We start from the raw sequence: 18,687 nt of genomic DNA on the forward strand, positions 1-18,687 counted from the left end.
GCAATGAGAGATTGTTAAAGATAACTTGCATGACTTTGTCAGAGGCAATTTGTTAGCACAGTAACTTTGATGGTGTGTTTGAGCTGTTAACATCAAATTCATCCCACCAAATAGTAGACAACCAAGGGGTCGTATATCTACATGTATGAAATAGCATGTGGTCTTTCTACAGTGAGCGAAAAGACCAAGCACAGGGCTATTCACATCCTAGATGGAAGGAAATGTACCCTCAAAATGCCAATCTTCTACAGGGGAAGACTAAGAAGGCAGGTTAGGAAGGTAAATCAAAGATAGGTACGCTGGTTTTTGAATGAATCTGGACCCCAATGTACAAATCTTACCCTCCCCAACATTTTTCTCAAAGATAAACCAAGAAAAACTGAAGGCTGGCATTTCCAGTGGCTACAAGTTTCTACAGGTTGAAAACTTTCCCATGTGTAAGTTCTTTGGTAACTCTGGTTGATGACTGCCCCTTGTACTGGTGACTGAGGAGTGATTGTATAAACATCCCTCTTCTTCAGCTCACTCAGATGGCTTGACTCGGATAACTAGTGAGACCTGATTAAGCAAAGATAGTTGATTTTGCAAGAAAGCTGCTGAATGGTGCTTGAACAATTTGTTCTGCTACCTCAACTGTATTCCATCCCAACCTCCGATGCAAAGATGAAGAATTCAGGGATGATACCATCTCAGCCCTGAAACGGCTGTTTCTTGAAGGTCATCTGGCCCCAGCTGAAATCCCAATGATTTCACAGAACGAAATGATATTTCTTCAAGGAGGACAGGAACTGACTGGATTACAGGCACACTGAACTGGCAGCATCTCTGTTAAGAACTGTTAATAATTAATTATCACCATTTTATACCAGTCAGCCCCTGGAGAAAAACAAATTAAAAATGCTGCTTGAAATATCATCCTTATCAGCAATATTTGAAAAAAAAAAAAAAAAATGCAACTCCTCTTTCTTACTCACTGCATGCAAACACACAAACAAAATGGCCTTCTTTAAAAGAAAACAGTTGCTGACATTTTACATTTCTGTTTTTACTTTATTTACAGAGGACTCTGTCTATTGGGAAATGACATTTTCCTTCAGCTAAGAAAATGAGAATATATAGAAATATGGCAGAGCTGGCATTCACAGGAAATACAGATAGAAAATTACAGGGACAAATAACCCCCTTTGTTTTGTATAATTACACAGAAATATGAATTAGAATTCATATTATAGTGGTATATATATGACTATTTATGACCTCCAGAAATCAAGAATGGAATCCTTTTTTTAATCTACCTTTTCAGCATCAGTTAACACTGACCACCACAAAGAACATTTCTTGAAATTAGAGTCTTTGAGTGCAAGTATAAGTTTTTGCAATATGTTGACAAAAATATTATATTGCATAATGATGAATGCACATAAGTATAGATTTAATACTTGATCAAAATTACAAGTTGATTCTTGTCTCTCATCCAGGAATTACAACAGACTTTTATTGTAAGATAATGTCCTAAATGACCACATGAATTTATTTATAGCATTGAAAATCCAGAAAGAAAGATGAAATATTAAACTCAAAACAGAATTATTGAATCAAATCTATTAAATTCCACCCAGAAATAGGATATCATGCTACTAGCGTACTGGGCTTAGACAGCACAATTTGACTAAAAATGCATATTTTTATTCATGACTTCTACAAACTGTCAGCAGCTGTAGGAACACAGACTTTATGTTGCCAATGATAGCTGACAGCAGAAGTGCAGTAACCAGCTTTCCCTTCTCTACGTGCTTGAAGAATTGTAGTATCATTTATCCACTGCAAAGGTTTACAAAGGCCTAGCAGAGTGAGATTAATATGCTTCTTTATGAAGCAAGCAGCAATGTTTACATCTTTCCTTCTCCCTGGGTAGTGTCTGACTGCAAACCCTTTGTATAAGCAGGCTTGATGGGTATTACTGGAAGCTCAAAGTAAAATAAATGAAAAAATCACACTTTAAAACAGGAGGGAGAATACTAATTCTTTGTGGAAGAACTACAGAATTAAAATAGGATCAGTTACGTTTCTGGCTTTCGATTTCCCTTACATTATTTGGCCAGCTTCTCCAGCAGAACAGCAGCAGAGCACTGCAGACATCCCCACACATTTGCACTGCAAGACCAATGATACTCACCCTGAAAAGCTGAAAGACTGTGTTCTCAAGTCCTTCAACTCAAATACACGAGAAAAGCATTTCTGCACACTTGCCAGATAGACTCTGGAAATGTAAAGCAACTAACAGGTGACACACTCTGTGTCCTAGGAGGAAAAAAATTAGATGCCTTTTACCCACAGGAACTTGGTGACCCTATTGTCAAGTGACATTTTCATCAGTCTCCTACAGTGTTGCAGCCAGGGATGTGGCAGGGGAGGATACACTACCATAGGTTATATTCTACTCTCACATAAATAGACCATGAAGTCAGCACAGATCTGGTACATTTGGTGGAGCTGGTTGGGATAGAGTTTGGTCTAAGAGCTGAGCACAACATGGTCCCATGTTTATTGCTCTCCTTACAAAGCAGCACCTCAGATTCCTTCTGAAAATCCAGTTTTTTCTGCAGTTCTGCTGACAACTATTCACTTGCTTGTATCAAATTCTCACTACTTTATAAACTGTAACTGAAAGACTTTCAGTAACTTAGCTAACAATAGTCTTAAAGAAATGCAATACTTTGGGTATTAGCTAATTTAAAAAAAAAAAATGTAATAAGGATGCTGAAGAAGAGAGAAATCCAGATTCTTGAAAAAATGTTTTTCATGCATCCCAAGGAGGGCAAAAGTTGACAGTTTCTGTGTATACATCCAGATCACACAGACTCATGCTTACAAGCACATATCCTCTTTCCAAAGCAACCAACACTTATTTCTCAGGCCTGGAGGTCCAGAAATGACACTACAACTGTGTCATTGTTGAGGAACAAAAGAGCTCCTCCAACTTATTTTTAGGTTGAATAGGTTGAATTCCACACCCCACACACCCCCAGTCATCTTCAGAGTCCTACAGAATCAAACTCCCAGTGGGTGGCTTAGCTTTAAAAAAGGAAACCAGAGAAAACCATTTGCTAGAAAATTATTTTTGGTTCTAATTGTAGGGTGAGATTTTCTAAAGCTCTCATTGGCTGCCTAACTTTGCTCTCTCTGGCTAGGAAGAGAAGCTTACTGTGCTCTCTAGCAGGAGCAGAACTAGGCCAACAAGAAAGTCTTTGAAAAGCCAGCCTCACAATAACAATTACATATTTTGTAAGACACTCAAGACATAGTCAGCTGCCCAACTTGTAGCATATATATATATAGTAATGCAGCATTCGGGGTTCTTTATCTCCCAGTAACTAGTCACCATGACTAATCATATAGATGCTTTGATAGTACTGTTTGTAAGTGACAAAAAAACGTTATAGAAAGTAGTGGGTAGGTAGGGCAGAGTACAGTTAGCAAATAAATTTGCTCAAATGTAATGTGTGATAATGCAACAGAATGGGGAGGTTGGGGGGAAGGAGTGCCACAGAAATGCTGAGGGCTGAAAAGTTGGCTTAACCATGTCAGCACTTACCATGAAAAGTCAGCATTTACCATATTGACAGGGAAGAGATGTGGTGAAAGATAAATGCTCAGTTTCAGTGATGTATATATGTATGTATGTTAGGAAATGACAGCTGAAAGCAGAAAGAAGAAATTATGTGACACTGAAAATAAAAATTAGTTTTTAAGTTCATGGTTTCGTCTCCTCCACGTTCACCTAAGATTTAGGACTGGGAAGAAAACTGACCCCAGCCCACACTGACCAAGAACTATTCACCTCGGGTGTACAGTGCACATCTCAAGCAAGTAGCATCTTCTGCCACTTTTGAGGCTTCAGGCCCCAGCCACACCTAGGATTCCCCTGTTTGCTTGTAGCCTACAGTACTTTGGGGCAGAACTGGCTTGAGCAGATCCCTTGGGCTCAATACAACACTACTCAACACAGTTTAATAGCTAGTCTGAACTTTGCATGATTTCATTCTCCCCTTTCTGGTCTCAGATGCTCTGAAATAAGGGTGAGTCTATGGTCAATCCCCATGCAATATGCAGTCTTGTGCTTCCTGTGCCAATAGCATCAATGCTATGGTTCTTCTCCTTATGCAACTAGCCTTGCTTTTTTCTACATCCTTTCAATTGCAATTTTACTTATTTCTAAAATACAGAGATGAAAATTTGCCTAAGGCTTCCTGCCAAGCACTCTTTCGTGTTCTTGAGGTCTGGCTTTATTAGCTTCATCTATCACTATGTCCAGAAGATGCTCTCACCAATGCACCTCTGACAGGCTGTTCCTAACATTTCCTAAAGTACCATCAGCAGTGAATTGCCATCCTTCTTACTTGGAGAGAATTTAAAGTTTCTCCTCTCTCCTTTAGCCTGTCAGTGTGAAGTACTCCCTTCCTAGCATTACACATTCTGCTGATTGATCCAGTGCAATAAGAATTACAAATGTTCAGAAACTGAGTTAAAGTTCAGTAATTTTAGACTATGAGAATTCACCTACAGTAATTCTTTAAAAATTTCTCTAAAGATGATAATGTCATCTGCAGCCACTGCTTTTATGAAGATTTAATTAAAACATTTGTATTTTGACGTAGATTTGTAGTGAAGTCCAGATGCAATCAGGGTTCCCCTCTGCCAGGCATTCAGTCAAAATTTGACATTGGGGACACCCAAATCTAACACAGTCATGCATTAACGTGCAAAATCACTGCTTTCCAATAGATTTGCCTTCCCAACTTGTGCTTATGAGACTCTAAGAAGTATTTTCTGGAGGGTGATGCTGAGTTACTTATTTAAGAAGTGAGAGGTTCTGGCTACTTATGAGTGATCTAGGAAAGGGATTTAGTGGGTTACCTACTGCAGACCATGGACAGCAAGAGTGGTACACTGCCTTCTTTGCTGTGCCCCCATTTGCTCATTGTCTCAGTAGAAGAAAATTCTTTTAAACTTCTTTTTCATGTGAAAACTTCAGTACGTTGGCTTGTAGTCTGCCTACAATTTTTAATCCAAGAAGAAATGCCCCCCAAATACCCTACCATGTAAACTTCTCCATGCTTCCTGAAGTGACACAAGTCTTTTATTGACATCTCCGACACCAATAAATCCTAGTGCTCTTATTTACAATAGGCTTTTTCTTGCTTTCTAATTCTTCATTTCTGCACAATGACTTTTATCTAACGTGACAAGAATTTCTATCTATTCAGATAAGACCTCACAATTCTCTTTAAGAGGTACTCTCCCCTCTACATTGGATATGACATTGCGTAGCAGATGTGAGGTTGGTCCAATCCAGTGTTTTTATTTCCTTTATCACATACCTGAATACATATGGAAAACGAATCTTAAGGTAAAGACATTAAAATAGTGGTATACACCCGTCTTCTTTTCCTATAAGATGACCTGGTATGCATCCATGCATACAGCAAAGATCCTGCCCTGGTGCCTCACTCTAGTTTTGTTCATCTTTAGATTTATAACCCTTGCAATTTCATTCATAACTACTCTACCAATTTTTGGTACCTGTCTTCTCCTGAAAGCCTTTACTCCTTCTCCGCTATAGGAGCTCAGGTGGCTCAGCACATACATCACAGGACAGACACATGGCAGATCCATGGGTGGCTGCTCCCACAGATCCAAGAAGGGCATTGGCAATGGGCTCGGCCACCTCATGGAAAACAGCACCAAAGGGATTAGCCTTTCAGGAAGAATAACAGATCTGTGTTTTTGTTGTCAGCACTACCAGTAGTCAGGCTTTACCATGGAAACGGCTGATCCAATTACTAAAATGAATTAACTGAATCTCAGTCATATGCACATTTGTTGAAGAGAGAAGAATTAATGTCCTTCAAGCTACAAAGTTCATTCTTTCATACCACTGCTATGGTAGAAATTCATATCTTTGCCTGATTTATTACTGAGTAACCTCTTGAATGCCCAAGGATATCACTCATTCACCTTCCAGTCTAAGCTTTGAAGCCTTCTGAAATCCCTATTGATCCAGCGCTAACTCCCTTGAATTTGTAAGTCAACAGCAGCAGTGGAAACTACAGCTTTCAGGCCTTACTGCAGAAACCCATCTGTCAGAAGTCTGGTAGCACACACAACTATTTTCTCAAAGAATTGGTAATTTACCTCCCTGCCATCTGTAGCACTTCGAAGAGTCAGAAGCCAACACTGCTCATCTTAATACACAAATCTCTATGGCTGCTGCTCCTTACAAAGTTTCACTATGTAGAACTGCATACCCTATAGATCCAAATTTCCCTGGATAACATGTCTTTTGGTGTCACATTTTTATTAGCAATAATTTAACACAGCAGTTCTGCCCAACCCATAAGGTTTCAAAGTCATGTATAGTACCAATGAAAAGCTAAGCTCCAGCTTCTGCAACAGAGTGACAGCTGACAGCTAAAGAACGTGCCCAACAATTACAGACTTCAGCAGATTACGTTAGTGACAAAAAAAAAAAAAAACAACCAAAAAAACAACAAAAAAAACCCCTACACCTTTATCAAAAGAGCCATGGAATCTAAATATCCTTATCAAGCAGGTACCACTTTGATACTTCACCTTCAGTGGAAAATACCTATGTGTTAAATTGAATGACTGACAATTAACTTGCTTCAGAAAGGAGATGATAATCGCACCTGCTGCCAGATCTGACATGTACCACACTGAAGTAGTCTGCTGATTATCTATTTCAGAAAGCATGTATTGGTATGCAACTGATGAAGATACTCAAGTTCTACAAATATATCACAGTAATTTTCAGTACATCTTCACTGTTTGTACTATTAACATATAACCTTTACAAAGCATCTCCTTTCTTCATTAATCACAATGAGACATTCATTAAAGGTTAATTCTAAAGGAATTTAATTACTTCAATCATACCTTATTGACCATAGTCTTTTGTCAGACCTACCACCTTTTTCAGGCAAAGTACCATTACACTTTATTAAAACAATGCCCACTGAAAATTCTTACCTAGCTCAAGATGCCTGGATCTACAAATAGAGTTACCTTTATCAGGAGACCACCTGCCTATTCATTTTTAACATCTCTATTTGATTAACATTAGACACAAAACTGGTTTGTCCCCTATTTGCCATGTCTGCAGGAAAACCTGCTTAATATTGGTTCCACCTTCCTCTTGAAAAAGAGACAGATTGTACTTCAATAGAGCCCCTCTAAAGGGAACATGCAGCAAACACTTTTTTACCCTTGTAATCAATAGGAAATGGTCATGGACAACGAAGACTATTTAAAATGGTGTCACATCATCTAGCTGCATATTTTCTATTAAATTAAAAAAAAAAAAAAAAACAAAAACCAAACATCAAACAATCCAATTACTGTTAGGAGTGAAAAGTAACTTCAGTAGAGACAGAAATCAAGTCTAATCTGCCGTATGTACACATAATTCTGACTTTTTTCAGGTAATTTCTTCCTGAAGGTTAACAGTGCACACACTATTGAGAAATAACACAGCTTTTCCAAAAGACTTGGATTGTAGGCAGATCAACTATTAACAAAGTGAAAGTTAGAACAGATATTCCCACTTCACTTTGTTCATCTCCAGGCATGCTATGATCTTGCCAAATAAAGGGACCCTTCTACTTTTACTATTATTTACTGCCACACCCTGATTACACCAATTTGCAATCTGTTTCACAGTTCCCCAGGTTCTGAACTGATATTTTAGTGCTTTGGGAGGTGCTTAACATGCCTCTTAGTGCAAAGAGAAGTACCAACAGCAACAGACACCCAGACACCCACCTAAGATATTCTTAAGACTAATGAAACAGCAATTTATACCAGAAGGCATGAATGACTGCACAAGCAATAGCATTGGTCTATTAGATCAAGCCAGTTTATGATGCACAGTAGAAATGCAGATGGAAATTAGGAATTGCTCATTAATAGTTTTAATTTGTCAGATATAGAATAAACTCTGCAAGCAAAATTCTCCTTTGGTAGTATTGATTTAGAAATGCAAACTTAACACAGGATTAGATGCTTAAGGTTTTAACAGCAAACACATACAAAGAAGTCAATAATGGCAATGAATGGCATTTTCTAAATCTTCTTCACTGGTTATTTCTAAAAACCTGCCTCAGTGAAAATCCCAGTCTCTAGACAAAGCTGGTCAGCTCTGTGCTTTCATAATCCATTGTATATTTCAACTATCTCTCACTCCAATTTATGACGTGTTATGTAGACATGCCACTGGTATTTCATTAATTTTGAAGAGTAGAAATGTACTAAACTCCAAACTCTTTGGATTGCTAAAGCTGAAGGAAGCAAGACCCTCCTCTCTCCTAGATTACTAGTACATAATTAATATCACCATTCATTATTTCTGGAGCTGGCCTACTGCGTATAAGACTAAAAAACTACAGTGGCAATAATTTTATTTTTTTCCTTTTTACAAGTCATTGAATCAAAGAATTACAGGCAGGAAAATGCCTTTCTTTAAAAAAAAATAAATTAAGAACTCATATGCAGTTGAAGAATTTCTCCTTTTCCTTAGTGATCAGGAACTAGAGGCAGAGTTTAACAAGCAAATTTTCCTTTTTCTCCATTCATCTTTTCTTTGACATTTTTCAAGCTAATTCTCTGTCCAATACACTTGATCAGTCAGGACCACCAAGTCCTTGCAGTGATTACAAATAAAGGACAGAGAAGTATCAATAACTACGTTTAAAACCTGCAAAGTTAAATGAGCCATAAACACTGGACTGTTTTATACCAACCCTTGAGTTTAAGTTGAGGATAACACAGCATGCAGATTTTAGTACAATAAATGGTTTAGCAGAAAACAAGATGAGCAACTATAAAACTAGAAAACAAGATGAGTGACTATAAAACCAACCACAGTAGCAAGCTGGAAACACTGGAGACACACTGCTGGTGCAGACAGCACATCCTGATGGACAAGAAATGAAACCAGCACCAGGAGACCGAAGTTATAATTTCTTACTCCACAACCCAGCTCCCGTCTGACTTCAGGGAGATCACTTCAGTCTCAGCTTCAAAAATTAACACCATAACATTTAAAGAGGGGGGCAAAAAACATCTCTGAAATGGTTTGATTGCTGTTTAATAGAAAGGCTTGGGGTTTTGTCTTAAATGCAAAGATGGTTGAACTTGTGAGTCAATGTCTGAAGTCGGTGAGTGCGTGGGAGGGTGACAAACATGAACCAGTTTGAGTCGTGCTTGCCTTGCACTTAATGCAGTCAAGGTAAGAGCCACCAAGGTCAGCCGTGCTTCCCCCGATTGCCATGAAGGTGAAAGCTGTCAGATTTTCACTGGTTGTACATATGTATTTAAGTGACTTTACAGTGATAACAGCTGAAACATCAGTTCCTGTTCCTGCCATTTAAGTAGCTGTTTGCTAACTGAAATCTTAGAAATCCAATGACCTTTTATAGTTGCAGCAACGGTTGTGTTATCCTGCCAATATCTACTCTCTTGTGAGCACCACGCTCATTAGTTGACATTAAGCATGATTGCCATAAAGGTGATGTAGCTGAGCTTTAAGTGGTACCTGCACTGTCCTATGGATACTTATTCCACAGCTACTCTAATTAAAGGCTTTATCAAGCCCTCTGAGAAAATCACTTGCAAACAGTTAAAGAAATGTGAGTTGTTCTAAATTACTGTATTTTTACCCAGCCATTCTGCAGACTGCCAGAAAACGCAGCCAAAAGTCTCTAACACTTTTTAGATCAGGAAATGAGATTAGTAACAATCACATCACACAACTACTATGTTATTTTCAGAGACCATTCAAGGCACTGACCTAAACATCAATTACCCTTCTGCCTCACATGCATACAAGGGTCTTGAATCCCACAATTTGGAAAACACAGCTTCTGATTCTGATGGTTGAACAATACATTATGTTCAAGAAAAATCCCCAGAATGTACTTCCTTGCAGCAAAAATGAATGAAAACTAGTCTCCACTCAACCAAAATGTTGCCATTCCAAAAGCTAAGAGACAGAACTAAGCTCAGTCAATAACTCTTTTTGTTATGTTATCTGTGTCACAGTTAAGCCCGCTTCCTACCCTTTCATAGCTAAGTCTTGCTATTTTAAGTGTGGCTAAAATAATTCCACAGCAAATCAACCCAATATAAACATGACATCTCACATAGGGACAGATCACCTGAAGTCTAAAAACCTCTTCTCTACAAATCAACTCATTCTTCCAGCCTGTGATTTTAAAAGTAGTGACAGACTGGTTAAATGTGAGTGCTGAAGGAGGCAGACACACAGCACATTGTGTCTCCTTTTAACCTTTCTTAAAGGTAGTCTTAGGAAGGGCACTAAAGTCAGTTATTTCAGTGAAGTATGCTGTACAGATTTAAAAGATTTATTTCTTTCTACATCTATAGACATTCATTTTTAGTGTAATTATACTGCTCTCATGGATCAATGAGCACAGATAACAACTGAAATTACAGCAAGATCATCCACGAGCGATCTTTTTCATTAAGTACATAACCAAATATTATTTTGTTAGGATGAAACACAAAATGCATCTAAAGGATCTCATTTTGTTTGAAACCTGAGGGACAGAGAGAACCACATGACCTTCAGAGAGATGAGGACACACAACTGAAGCATTCAGGAGCTAACAAGTAATTCGTTATTACTACTATGAGGTTTAAATCTAATTTATACTAGTGAGGATCCAACGGAAATACAAACCCAATAAAAATGGTAGCCATTTAGAATTAGGCCCTTAGCAATAATATAAATCACAAAATAAAAGAAATCCAAAAATTTTAAAAAAAATCTAAATATTCTGGATGTGTATAAGTAAATCCAATTTTCAAATTCTGTTCAGTGGATCATCATAAAATCAGGAAATTCAGTAGAAAATATCATTTAGGAAGCAGACAAGACAGAGGACAGAGCAAGTAATGTTTGTTTTTTTAATCCATCCCCTTGATATGCTATTTTTTTCTGTTGCTTAAAACATTATCACCACTTCTATACTAACAACAACAACAAGCACCCAAACAACAACAAAAATATTACTCCCAAATACCTAGGAAACATTTTTTTCTCAGGCAAACAAGGACGTCTCTAAGTTAGTTCACCTAGCAAATTTTTCAGTCTTTAGGGAATGTGATTTTGGACTTTGGCATTTTCTTCTGACTCTGCCCCAATTTTAAACCAATCATTGCACAGAACTATATTATAAAAGGTCTTATGTATTATTGTACTACACAGTACAGTGAGGCTCCTGCTTGAACAGCCTTTATACCTGGGATAGTGACAGTGGAATTGGCAGAGAAAGCACAAAGCAACATAGCTACACAGTACATACACCAGTGAGTGATGATGTCCATTTAGTAAAGCTTGTGATTCCTCCATTTCTTCATAAAAACAAAAGCCATTTCAGTAAATTCTAGAACAGAAATATTTTAGTTTTAAGAGTATCCTGACCAAAAATAAACATATTTTAAATCAACTTGCACATTTTTTACATTTGAGTACTAAGAGAACTTAAAAGCATTAACACTATCCGCATTAATAGACATTGCATGCTTAAATCCCACAAAGCGGGACTGTTTCCCTTCGCTTCCATTATTCAGCACTTTAACTGTTAAAAATGTCCCTGTTCCATTACTCCTACAAGAATAACTGTACTAGGCAAGAGACTATCTGAGTTTTAGAAATCTCAAAAAGAGGCATCCTGTTTAGTTACATCATCTGAAGGCATTCACACTTTACCTGTGAATGACACGGAGGCCAAGACAAGGTTAGGACAATGATCTACCATCGACTCATTAATAGCCTTGCATCACATCTGCAAGCCTGCTCTCAACACACAGTGGCAGAAACAGTTATTCAATTTTTCAGGATGATTGAAAGCTTCATATTCCAGGTGTAAGAAGAGAGTCTCAGTTCCCAGTAAATCTTACATTTCTAATTATCATAAAAATATTCTTCTGCTTTTCTGAAAAGGAAAACTATAGCTGACAGGGTAATCCCAATGAGCAATATAATTACTTGTGTTGGTCCTCTCTTCCTTAACCGTTGCTCATTAAGAGCCTTGATGCTAGTGAAAATTGTGTCAACATTTTCTATTAATACAAAGCAGTAGCTTCCCAGTTGCTGACTCTTTTGACATTTCTAGCTGAAAGAAAAAAACATTTCAAAGTCTGTATTGTCTGTAAGGGATACAGAGAGTGGACAATCTGTTTATTCTTGCACATTTGCTTTCAAGGTTTAGCACTTGGTCCATGTACAAAGAGAGGAAATAAAGCAAAACATGCAAAGAAATCACAAACTGAATACAAGAGAGGTTTACATACACTGTGAGCAAACTGTGCAATTGGATCAAAGGGGGATACAGAGAATATGGGGCATTGACCCCCACCTTTCTCACATCCAAAGCAGGAGCCAGTCTGGACAGAATATTGCCACTCACTAGGTGGGCTGAAGATCTGGCTCTGCTCCCTTTGTATATCACAAATAGATTACAGACAGTATCTTCCCCAGCGTAACATGCATCTGCAGTCTCCACAACACCCCTGTGAAGGTAAACGGCAAAACACATTTTGTGACTCTACACTGATCAATCTTCTGCAATCAAAAGAATACACGCAGCCCAAAGACAAAGCTGCTGTGGCTCCCACCGCAAGGCTGTCACACTGAGCTGCACAGGGGAAGACAGAAGAAAGCCTCCCACAGCCTGGGTTCTGCTTCTGCCTTGCATTCCTGGGCAGACTTAACATGAGTCTTTTAACCTGTCTGAGTGACAATTTCTCTATGCAATGTTTGAAAATTGTACTAAAATGCTAGGATGGGAAGTGCCACAGACAAGCTGATTGTGGCAGTCGGCAACAAGTACACCTGCATCAGGTTTCCTGCCACAGGACTTCACATGCCAGCTTACCTCTTAAATGTGGGGATTTTTGGAGAAGACAACAAAAGGCTATTCCAAGTTTGATTTCTTTGTACTATTATATTTTCATTTTTTACTATCCTTTTCGCTTTTCTGTCTCCTACTCTTACCCTGACCTGTTCCTTTGTGCTGCCCTTGATGCTTTCACAGGCTTAGCCAAGGAAATATTGCTCAATATATAAAGCTCTTTTCTGCCACTATTACTAATACCAAACAATACCATATAACACATAATTCTTCCTCTATAGCTTTATTCAGTATGAACAAAGGAAATCAAATCCAATCCACAGAATTTATTAGAGTATTTTATTTCAAAATAGTTTTCGAGCTTATCTACACAATTTTATATAAGAAATAGAATTTATCTAATACAGTACAAGTACTCCATAGAGAGACACCAAAGGGTAAGGAAAAGCAAGAAAGTAAACAAAATAACCCTGGTAGGGTATGCTTAGCTCTTACCTTGCAGTTCCTCCCACACATAAAAAACCCACATAGCCATATAATTTAATACATATTATACCGTATTTATTATCAGCTTATTGATACAAATATAAAAGAACTAATTTTATGAAAGCATGTATCTGTAAATTTTGTTATATGACCAATTAACATCTAACTGAACTTAATTTTAATAGAAAAATCAATGATTTCTGGAGGGCTACAGTCTTGCAGTGACTGCTTTGTTTATTACTAAATATCCTATTCTTACTTTCCAAACCATGATGTCTTTCTCAGATTAGTCAGCGGTGGTAGTCAGCCACTCAACACCTTGTAGCCCACAGAAGTCTCAATAGGGCAGCTGACCACTTCAGAGAAAAAAATAGTCGCCACAGCTCCACTGACTCCATCAACAGCCACCAAAAAGGGGTCTGGCTCCCCAGACACAGATCTATTTGACAGATAAACCTGCTACAACAATGGCCTTACTAAACTCTCCAGTATGCTTCCCCATCCTCACCAGCACCGCCTGCTCTTCTCAGATGCAGCTCTCATTGCCACCATTCTTCTTTTACCAAATTAGTCACCAAATTAGCTTCGAGACAGCCCTACTTTATTTCGCTGCACAGTAGCACAGACATAGGTGCTTTTTGTACATCATCTGCTAACAGCTCAATGGAGATGTAACACTCTCTTTCTAATTAACTTGGGCTAAACCATAGGCTACTTCTGGGGAAAAAAAATCATTGTGAGACTGACTACCAATGTGTAACAAAGAACTGAATGTCTGCACCCATATTCTTAAAATCAGTTTCTACTTGAAACACTAAGCATTCATTTTTTAAAAAGAAAAGAAGTAGCTCCAACTATGACAATGCAGCTATTGAATCTATTCACCAGTTAATGTGCTACAAAGACCTATACACAGATATTTTATCTACTTTAGCAAAACAGCTAGCTGCTCCACCTATTCATTCAATCTCCAGTTTAGCATCGTTGCCTCTCTAACATTTCTAGCCTCTAACCAGCCTCTTTAGTCCTCATAAATGCGTTAACAAAGCTTCCTATCAAAGCATCACCCCAAGTACTATTATTAGCTTAGCTTTAATATAACACAGAAATTAAGAATGGCTGCAGCTAGAAAAAGCCTATGTAGATGTTACTCATCTGACAGCTTCAGGCTTATTCTCAACATGTTAAATAACTCCAAAATGACTCAGCCAGCTATTCAATGACATCAACCCCTGCACAGCTGAGTAAGTAATGTCAAGGCCCTGTAAATGGAAGGAAATCCTATTATGAATGCCAGGCGGGGCATCAGTCTTTTCTTCCAAGCCACTGCTCCCTATGAATGACAGGAACAGCACTAAGAACCAAACACAAAGCCTGATTTCCAGGACCCACAGTAGAGCCACACATTCTTCCAAGGTGGGGACACTCAGGGAAAACTCCAAAATACTCCGGAGCTGCTGACATACTAATGGTTTCAAAGGCCAATCTTAAACAACAAAATTTCTACAATAATAGAAACAGTACAGAGGCTATAGTAGATAAACAACACCAGGCAGTTCAAGCTTCTTGCAGATTTTGGCTTTTTTAATTTGCATTTGCCATTTTGTTCCTTCAGGTCCTAAGAACCCTGAAGCCATCAGGCAGCCCACAGCCAGGCAGGCAGGGAGAAGCTGTGCTCCGCAGCCCTTGGTCTGCAGCTGAACCACCTGCACTGCAAGTTCTTTTTTATAATGAAAAGTAAATTTCATTTCTGGGATTTTTCCATCTACAACACCTTCTGCTCCTGGATAGAACACATCCAGAAACTCAGGAGATGTCTTGCATGTCTACAAAGAGACACAACAAGAAAAGAAAAGAAAAAAGAAAAAAAAAAAAGGGGGGGGGGGGGGGGGGGAAGGGAAGGACTAAATGGATACACAAAGAGAAACTTTTAGTCACCACAAAATGTCCTGCCAGGGAATGCTTGGCAAATCAAGTTATTGAGGTGCACATAAGCGTAAGCAGATCCTTTCTGTCACTTCTCTCCCTCTGCTCAGTCACTGAAAAGGGCATGAAGGAGGTCTTACAGAAGGGAATATCCTTGCAGAAATGGCAGCTAGTCTGGGCTAACCAGAAAATGCTAGCTCAACCTCAAAACCAAAGTCTAACTCACCATTCAGAGCAAGGGAATCAAATTTCATTCTGTTTTTACTTTGGCACAGATGCCTTGGTTCAGCCTCTAAATTACACCAGTTTTTGTGATTAGGAGTCAGGGCCATTCTGTCCTTTAAAAAAGAAGTACTGAGCTATGTCTAATGCATTAATACAAGTTGGGCAATGGGTAAGTTTTAACTCAGATATATTTATTGAAGAAAGTTAAAGGAATGTAAAAATATCTGACAATACACAAATTAGTAAAACTAAATGTCTCACTTCTCACACTAATTGCTTCTAGGGTTAATGAAAGAGCTTTTTCTCCTCTCAACTGTCCCAAAAGGTTTGAATTTTCCTCCATTCTTTGAATCCCCCTAAGGTATTGCTATAATTAACATTTGTCCTGGAGAATGCTGGGCAGATTCAGCATGGTTTTGCTACCATTTCCATGTGACAGCTACTAAATTTCATCAGGGGAGCTCACACGAGCACCACTGCAACACTTGCTAGACTGGACCATAGTTCAGTGATGTATTACAAATGGGAACGTTGCAGCTTACCCCCTCTGCAGCTTCTGCCATCTCAGGAGGGCAGCGATCACCCCTGTAACATAGCACCTACCTGTAGGCCACCAAACTGGCCTTCATATTATTTTCTTCATTAAGTGTAGAAAGAGAGTGCTGCCCGTATAGCCCAAGGAGAGCCATATCTCTTTACAGAGATAAATAAGTATCTTCAGAGGACTGCATGTTTTATAATGACATCTATTTCTCTGTCACAAGCAGTCTGCCAGAGGCTTTTCCACTTTTCAGAAGTTATAAAATTGACTGCATATTCCCTTAAAATAACTCTATGCTTGGCTCTCACTACAAGAATTTCATTCTTCCAGTGCTCACACACAGCTTGAGCTTTATTTGCACCAGTAAAAAAAGAAGAGTATTTCATTTCAAGATCATCCGAATCATACTGAAAACAATTAATGTAACAAACTAAGTCACAGCCATGGTCTCAGTCGTACTTCAAATGTTGGTATAACTTACATGAAGTAACATCAGAAGACATCTCCAACCAAGATACTCACTCAGATTACTCTCCATTTACCACTAGAGGCCAGCAGTTCACCTGCTGCTGCTACACTGAGGAGTACCTGGACACCTGAAAGTAATTCTGCTCCCTCTTCCACCTGCGAAACCATACCAAAATGTGGTAGAAATACATATACTCCTATCTCACACATAAGGAATTGCTCTTCTTGTTCATAAGGATGCTATATATTGGGAGAGAGAAGTAACTTTGGAAAGCATAGATTTAAAGGAGGTACACACATGCGCACAAAAAAATCTTTAAAGGAAAATACAGAAGTATTGCAATGGGGGGAAAAGAAAATTCTTGGTGGTTCCTGCCCCCCCACTGAAAGCTGTCAGTCCAAGGAAGTGTACTAATTATTTTTTGATTTGTAATGCTGTCTCTGAAACCAGTATCTATGGCCTGAGATATGTCATTTAACATTTTCCTGCCCTTCCCTCCAGTTGTAACAGGCTGCCCGAGAAGCAAAGACAAAATAGTTTTGATACCCAATTCCAGCATATCCCCTTGGAGACAATGCCTACTTTAGAAAACAGCAAGCAGTAATCATCTGAAAATACTTCTCTGTTTAGGCATCCAAAAAAGTAAAGATATTTGACATGCCTCTAGCATATGTTTATTTACCTTTATTTCCTTTGAAGACTTATTTCTACGTATAGGAGTAAGCAAGGACTACCAAAGAGCCCATATATCATAAAGCTATTACTTCATGGTGCCAAAATAACAAGGGAGAAACCTCAACTTATCACAGACGTTGCACTATTGTAGACAGATACAGGAAAATGCAGCTTTGGACAAAAGCAGCTTAGCATTTTTGGGGTTTTTAGGTCCCTCTGGACTTAGGTATTGGCCATCTCCTAGGAATTTTATAATTTAAGAGCACTACAAGAGCACTACAAGAAAACTACTTAAAGAGATTAAGCTATTCACTAAGAACTTTATCTGGCATTTAAAAACAACCAACCAATCAATTTCTAAAGGAGATGACTCTGTCTAAAGAAGAAAGCTTCAGTTACAGTTTTCCCAAGAAGCAGGCAACCTGGAAAAGATGAGCCCACCAATTTGTTCCCGTATTTCCACCTACCTGCAAACCAGTGGCTAAGACCTCAATGCAGATACTGCTCACACATAAATATCTTCAACACATTACAATCCAGTTTCTCCTTAAAAATGGGATCTCCTTTTAAGCACTTTTACATTATGAAATGAAATACTGTATTATGTGTATTTATGCCTGCTTCAGGTTCCATATCTGTGACTGGCTGGTGCACTTCCAGCAGGCAAAGAGTTGACACACTGAGCTCTTCAAGAGATGGGAACTATTAGAGGCAGCATAAGGTCAAATTGATGAGACTCTTCAAAATCCAAGAAAGGAATCTCTAAGACCAGACCTCACTATTTAGCACCATCTCACAGCAAGCAAAACAGCACAGCACATGGGAACAGTATCAGTCACATGCTGCACATCAGCCTCAGAAAAACCCCAACCACCACACCCTCAAGTTCTTTTAATGAGCAGCACTCCCCTGAACACAATGTAATTTCAGCAATTTATACCAGCTGTGAATCCATAGTGCATGTTTTTTTCTAACTCTCTATTAACAGCTGGTATAATTCTGTTAGAACTGTATCTTAGCACAGTTCAGCTGCAGGTCAGTCTGTTTCAAAGAAAGCAGAGATGATAATTTTGGTGAAACGGTTGCCTGAAATGCAATGAAATACTCATTAGGAAACTCAGGCTGTTTCTACCCTTGAGAACATTTATTAACCTTGGATTAGGATCCTCAAAGCCTTCCTGTTTGCAGTGCAGAACCAGCCCTGTTTCTTTGCTGCCTCCATTTTATATGGTCACAGAGCTTACAGATTACTTGTGTGCCTGAAGGTTCTCTTCACAGTTTTAGAAGTCACTAAGCAGGTTTCAGGACAGTGAAGAATCAAGCCCCAAGAGTATTAAAATTATTTCACAAAAAAAAAAAAGACATAACCCCTAAGAGAAGGTAATTTCAGCCATTTAGCATCATTGAAT

The 18,687-nt window shown here is 38.6% G+C and overlaps 1 protein-coding gene across 4 annotated transcripts in view; it reads right to left on the minus strand.

The window, feature by feature from the left end:
- SORCS2 (sortilin related VPS10 domain containing receptor 2) overlaps nucleotides 1-18,687 on the minus strand; it is a 579,012-nt gene that overhangs the window by 215,433 nt on the left and 344,892 nt on the right. The window lies entirely within an intron of this gene.

Source organism: Falco naumanni, chromosome 1 (assembly GCF_017639655.2).
Source record: "Falco naumanni isolate bFalNau1 chromosome 1, bFalNau1.pat, whole genome shotgun sequence".
NCBI lineage: Eukaryota > Metazoa > Chordata > Aves > Falconiformes > Falconidae > Falco > Falco naumanni.